Source organism: Brassica rapa, chromosome A04, assembly GCF_000309985.2.
Source record: "Brassica rapa cultivar Chiifu-401-42 chromosome A04, CAAS_Brap_v3.01, whole genome shotgun sequence".
Lineage (NCBI taxonomy): Eukaryota > Viridiplantae > Streptophyta > Magnoliopsida > Brassicales > Brassicaceae > Brassica > Brassica rapa.
This window is the reverse complement of record NC_024798.2, coordinates 7,392,972-7,399,973: the sequence shown is the minus strand read 5'-3', so window position 1 is coordinate 7,399,973 and position 7,002 is coordinate 7,392,972. Positions and strand designations below refer to the sequence as shown.

At 31.7% G+C, this 7,002-nt stretch overlaps 1 long non-coding RNA gene across 1 annotated transcript; it reads right to left on the bottom strand.

The window, feature by feature from the left end:
• Nucleotides 1-3,958: 3,958 nt before the first annotated feature.
• Nucleotides 3,959-6,034, bottom strand: LOC103849199. Its single transcript, XR_004457445.1, has 2 exons — nucleotides 5,880-6,034; nucleotides 3,959-5,672 (listed from the first exon to the last, which is right to left on the bottom strand). It is a non-coding gene; the product is annotated as an uncharacterized LOC103849199 (long non-coding RNA).
• Nucleotides 6,035-7,002: the final 968 nt, after the last annotated feature.

Sequence of the window (7,002 nt, the reverse complement as noted above, 5' to 3'; positions counted from 1 at the left end):
CTGAAGTCGCAGGCCCCCTCACAACACTGCTCACAGCCTGCTGCCCTTCTCTCTCTTCCATCTCTTTGAGGTCAATACCAAGTAAATCCTCATATATCCCTTCACATTCCATCATTCCATCCTCCTGATTGTCCTCAATATCCATGTCATTCAAAGCACCAATAATCTGATTGTCTGCAGGAACGGTTACCGGCTCGTGGTCACTAAGGCTCGTGAAAGAAAGAGAGCGAGTAAGCTCCTTTGCCCGCTTTGTGACATTCTCCTCCATGTCATGGTCAATACGTGATGGCGTTACAATAGCACTGGCCAATCTCTTAGCACCTCTAGCACTGATACACTCTCCTGGCCTGCCGCTTTGATACTCAATCACACCGTGGGAACCATTTTTACTTGTACCAGTAGGTTGTTCATAAGGAACAATCTGTCGAGAGCTTGTTGGTGTTGACGCTGGCGCCATTGGCGCTGAGACTGGACGCTTAATAGGCACGGCTTTCGCGCGCCAAGTCTGCTTCAGATTACGGTCATACGGACCCTTAGAAGCTCCATATCTATTGCTCCGATTAGGATCATTGTGGCGTCTCATGATCCTATCAGAATGCGTAGCACGGAGATTACCAGGCTGATGCGTCCTTTGTGCATACTTCCTGTCATCCTCGCCATACCTCGACTGAGCTGCGTGTCTGGCAGGTTCCATACGTTGCCCATAAGGCTGACGGTCGTATACATTTGGCCTCTGCTCAGTGTGAAAGTTATGAATTTCACAATTTAATGTGTTATATTTATACACTTGATACTTATTGCAAATTGTTTTGATTAGTGTTACTCTTGAAAATTTTTGGGAAACTTTTGTATAGATTTTCTTCTTCTCACATGTGTGTTAGTTATTATTTTAGTTTATGGTGGTTTTACTTGTTTGGTTGGTTAGATCTTGTGAAAAAATTGATATCTAACAAAAAATTAATAATATCATACAAGTGAAAACAACAAAAAATGAATACAATGTTTATAGATTATGCATTTAAAAATTATTTAAAAATTAATATTTTATTAGAAAAATTATTACAGAGCAATATATTAAAAATTATTCTTGAGTATGTTTAATTTTTCATAATCTTGATGCCTCAAATAAAGTCTTGGAAAAAATACCTGCAAAATAAGATAGAGTTATGAGAAAAACATAAGATAAAAAATGAAATCATATTTTAGTAGACTTTTTATCAAGTCTACGTAAAGTTATTGTATAGTAGACTTTATTTGAAGTCTACACTAATGTAAAATTTTCATATCTAAAATTGTGCATTTAGAAAATTTGAAAATACTTTGTCTGGAAAATATTTCAAAAATGGTTTTTTGTCATCCTTGTAACAAAGTAAAAAGATAATGTATGAATCTATAAATTTAGTTCATTATAAACACAAAATATCTTATAATGAATATATGGAAAACTTACATTTTTGGGAAGATGATTTGAAAACATTGGAAGAGAATACCTGCAAAATAAAATAAAATTATGAAAAATAAGATAAAAATTAAAATCATATTTGAGTAAACTTCTAATGAAATATGCTTAAAAGTCAAGGCTAGTAGACTTCATTTGAAGTCTACCAGCCGTAAGTTTTAAGTAGATTTCAAATGAAGTCTACTCTATAAAAAAAAATAGATCTGAAAAATTAATACATTAAGAATATGAAATAAGTTTAAATCTAAAAAACTTTTAAAAATATGATTTAATAGACAAAATAGTAATAAATTAAAGACATATTAATATGAATTTTAATATGTAACTTTATTTGAATATAAATACTAGAACACATATTTAAAATCTATAGATGTAAACCTTACATTTCTAGGAGGAGAAGAGAACAACTATGGAAGAAAATACCTGCAAAATAAGATAAAATTATTAAAAAACATAGAAAAAAATTAAATTCATATTTTTGTAGACTTCATTGGAAGTCTGCTTAAACTTTGTGGTTTAGTAAAGTTCATATGAAGTCTGCAAGTCTTAGTAAACTTCTTTAGAAGTCTACACTGTCTGATAATTTTCAGATCTGAAAAAATCTATATATTTTGAAATGTGAAAATAATTTTAAATCTGAAAATACTTTACATAATAGAATTTATAAGGTAAACTAGTAGCAAATTAATGCAGAGAGCTTGATCTATAAATTTATTTGAATATAAACATATAAATACATATTTAAAATCTATTAATCTAAAACTTACATTTTTAGAGGAGAAGATGGAATCCATGAGTGATAATACCTACCAAAAAAAGATAATATTGTGAGAAATAAATAACATAAAAATACACATTTAAAATCTATAGATCTAAAACTTACATTTTTTAAAGGAGAAGATGAAAACCATGAATCATAATATCTAAAATGACAAGATAATATTGTGAGAAAGACTTGAGAAAATTTTAGAAAGAAAGAAGATAAATGACAGAGTTTTAGAAACAATTGAGAGAATTTTAAAGAGAAGAAAGAGAGTTTTAGAGAGAAATGAGAGAGTTTTAAAAACTTGTGCAGCCACTTTAGAGAGAGACTGTATAAATTTTGTTTATATAGGGAGACAAAAATGTAACTAGGTTAAAATTTACGATACTGTAGACTTCAAACGAAGTCTACTAAAATTAAAATTTTGGAGTAAATCTTACTATAACATAGTAGACCTTTTTGGAAGTCTACTGTAATAATTTCATTATTGTTGTTTATTATTTATTATTTTAATAATTTTAATATATGATTTATTAAATTTATTTGTTTATTTTTTAATAGTTATAATATATGATTTCACTTTTTTATTCGTAAGGAACTTAACTTAGTTTAAATATAATGATTTTTTGTAAAACAAATTGAAAAATATAGACTGAAAAAAACGTCTTCAGATAAATAGACTTTTTTGTAGGTCTACGAAACCCTAAACAACAAATCTCAAACCCTAAATGTTTTGCTTGATAATCAAAAAGTCTCATTTATACAAAATATAAACTACTAAACATTAATATGCAGATTTAAGTTAATAAAACAAAAAAAAAAACAAAATCTAAAATCTAACCCTATGAAATCAACTACTAAAAGACATAACATGTTAGAACCTTTTGTTTCTAAACTATGAACATTGTCTAACACATGATAACCAAATTAGTATATATTCTTAAAAATTGTTCGATTATATGAAATTTTAATTTATTTACTTCACATTATCCATTATATTGATGATTAGTTAAAAATATCACAATAATTATTTTTATACATTTTTAAAATTAAATTATTAGATCAAATTAGAGTGTAAACTACAAAAGAAGTCTATAAGGTAGACTTCGTAGGAAGTCTATATATATGTAGACTTTTTTTATTACGTGTAGACTTCCAAATGATAGAAACGTAAAATACATTTTTGTTTTTTTGTTTGGTTATAAGGGTTAAATAGTACTTTCACTACCCTTTAGGTTGGTTTTGCATTTGACTGAAAATAGGGTACACTTTTATATGACTTGAATATTTGAGTTGGTTTTAGAAACTGTCCCCAAAAAAAAAGGAAGAAGCGAGAAAGGTGGTCGCAGTTCAGTCTCCTCTCTACTCCAATGAAGTGCAAGGCGGTGTAGTAGTTCAGTCTCATATCCGGTCGTCTCCTCGGTGGTCGCAGTCCAGTCTCCTCTCTACTCCAATGAAGTCCAATCTCTTCTTTGCTCCTCGGATTGGTCTCCACTCTGCTCCTCTGCGGTTCAGTCTTCTCTATATTCCGGTTCAGTCTTCTCTATATTCCGGTGGCAGTCCAGTCTCCTCTCTACTCCAATGAAGTCCAATCTTTTCTTTGCTCCTCGGTTTGGTCTCCACTCTGCTCCTCTGCGGTTCAGTCTTCTCTATATTCCCCCGCAGTCGTGCTCCTCTCTGGTTTGCAGTCGAAGCTTCGTCTGATCCATCTCAGCATTCCCACATAAACATCTTCAGTTTTGTTGTTTTTAGATTTCAGTTATTGGTTTTAGCTTTTTGTTTGTGTATGAGTATAAAAAGTTTGACATCAGATATTTTTGACTATGTTTGAGATTTTGAGATTTCATCTTATAATACAATTATGGTTTTGTTTTGTATTGTTACGAAATATCTTCATGCGTTATAAATTGTTTGGCCATGACATTAACCAAAGTTCTGCCTGTTGCTAATTTGGAATCTAACATTTTCAATAAAATTTGTAGCTATATATCCGCTACAACTTTGCTAAGGATAGATTGTAGTTAAACATTATAGCTATTAGATACGAAAATCCTTCGCCCACAACGTTGCTAAATGAGCAACGGATAATGCAATTAGCTATGGCCATTGTTCCCGCTAATGTGTTGCAAGCTAGATACAAATTGGCTACGACTCACAATTAGCGTGGACGCTGAGGCCACTGCTTCTATCTGTTGCCATCCGTTGCTTTTTGTTTTTTTGCTACAGATTGTCCCTTTTAGCAACAGAAAAATGGGTGGCTTTTTTACTGATCTCTTGTAGTGAACTCCAGACAGTTCAGAAAATTTCGAAATCACACCATGTAATCCAAAGCCATCCATTCATGTAATTTGTTTTTCAGAGTCAAGGTTTTTATGAAACAAAAGGGTAAAAAGAAGTATACATACTCATTCATCGGTAAGTCCTGAACAACATAGAACCAATTTCATGGGTAATCCGTGAAAAATGCTTGCTCTTGAGCTCAATGATGTTAGAATACTTCATTAGGCGGAGAGTGTTAGTGGCCCAGAGAAGATACATAGATAGATAAAGTTACTGTAAGTACTGTATTTTAAAAAATAAAAATCTCCTCATAACTCCTACCAACAAATGAAAATGACATTACCATTTAGTGGGAATACGCTTGCATTTTTCTTCTTTTGGATTAGTCTCTTCACAGGGAAACTTATAGGATGCATCTGAAGGGTATAGGATTATAACGTTTACATTTTGAAAAGAAAAGGTGTTAAAAACCCGTATAAGGGACTATCATATAGAGCTTCTATATAATCTTATGCAATACTTACATTGTCCCATCTACATCCTGGCATCAGTTTTGCATATGTATTCTTGCAACTCGCATTGTAACAACCAAGTAATGCGACTTCACGGCCACAGCTACTGGAAGTTATTCTCCACCTTCTTGTCAGCTCCAAATCAAGGTTGACTTCGGTAAGGTTGTTGAAGTAAACATTTAGAGCCCTGAAAATGTAATAAATTTTCTTATATTCAGCCAGTCAATAATCAAAAGCATATGTACGAATATTTACTACTATTCAGATTTCTTATCATTCTTTTGTGAACGTGTAAACCCACCATTTCTTCCGATGCCTGTCAATAAATCATTCCAACTAAATAAATGGTAAAAATCACCTAAATGTCTACATCATGAATATAATGTGAGGTAGCGAAGATTACCTATGTGTCTTTTGGAGACTGACAAAGGGGCATGTGAATTTACTTATTAGAGGTCCATCACATGACACCGTCGCAATTGTGAATTATCTCCAATTGAGGGCTTGTTCATTGCTGAGAGTTTTTCTATAGCTTCTATGGTATGAGTGCCTTATCCACAGACGGTTGCTTTTTTTTTTTGTTATGAATCTTCAGCTATCACCCACTTGATTCAACTCATCAGTAAGTATTTTCTTACCATGCAGTTTTGTAACTCTGCTTGGGACTGAACATGAATTAAGTTTTGATCTCACTATTTAACTACATGGGGTTCAGCAATCTAAGCATCCCTCTCAAACCATAATACAATTTAAAACCCCCGATTCAATACAGACAAAACTCGTAATCTGAGATAAAAAAAATCAAAGCCAGCTGAAAACAAAACTCGTGATGATAAAAGAATAAAACAGCAGAGAGGTCACCTACTAGTTACTTTTTTCTTCGTATGGTCCAAATGTAACCCTGGACACATCAAAGTACAGAACAAAAAAATCATGTACATCTTTATAAGGAAACATGTACTGAAACTTAAATTCCAAAGCGAGAAAGACAGAATCAACATCATATAATATTAAACTTGCTGAAACAGAATCTGGAAGACTAAAATATCCCCAAAAGAAATAAGTAGCACATGTAGATCTTTTGAAGCTATGATTGGATTTCAGCTGTTTTTGGGAGAGGTTTTAGTTTGTTGATTAGATTGTGAAAGAAATGGTTTTGTGAGTTTTTTAAAAGAGGATCATCATTAAAATCATCGCTGATGAGTAATATTAAACGTCGGCTGTTTTTTTTTTTCGGTTGTCATGAAGAGATCGAGAAATCCAAAAATTTCAGTCAAGGGATATAGGTTTTTAATAATGTAGTTTGATATGATTGGTTGAATATTTTAAGCAGTACCAGATTCATTTCTTTTTGTTACGGTGGAAACGTCTTAGAATTACGTTTGGGCCACTAAAGCCAACAAACCTTTACTTATGGGCTGGATATCTTGTGTTTGAGGTCCATTTCGTGATGACATGGCAAAATGATTGGTGGAGAATATTTTTGCTTATGTGACACCCTTTAGAAGCTCTTAAAATAGTCTCTTTTATATAGTAGTGTTAACTAGATTCTGATCCACCCTTTAAAGGGCGGGTATATTTTCTGTTTTAATTTTTTTTTGAGAAATTTAATTTTTCTATTTTATTTTTTAATCATATTATATTTAATATTAATTTATTTTAATATATTTTTTGGTAAAATATATTAAATATGTCAAAATGCATAACTATACACTTGAGCCATATGCATTTTAAAAATTATTTTTAAACTTTATTACTAAAGTTTGCAACATATTATATTTTTTATTAGTTACCTAACATAATTAGTCAAGAGTATTTATATCTAAAAATCGACTCTGAATCGACCCGAAAATAAAAAAATCTCATACTCTGTTAGACTTGGCCTATATACTCGAACGGTTCTTATAGTGTTATATACGAATACCAATATCAAAACCAACCCGCATCGAGAACCGAACATATTTTTTGAAAGATGTTTGAAAAAATAA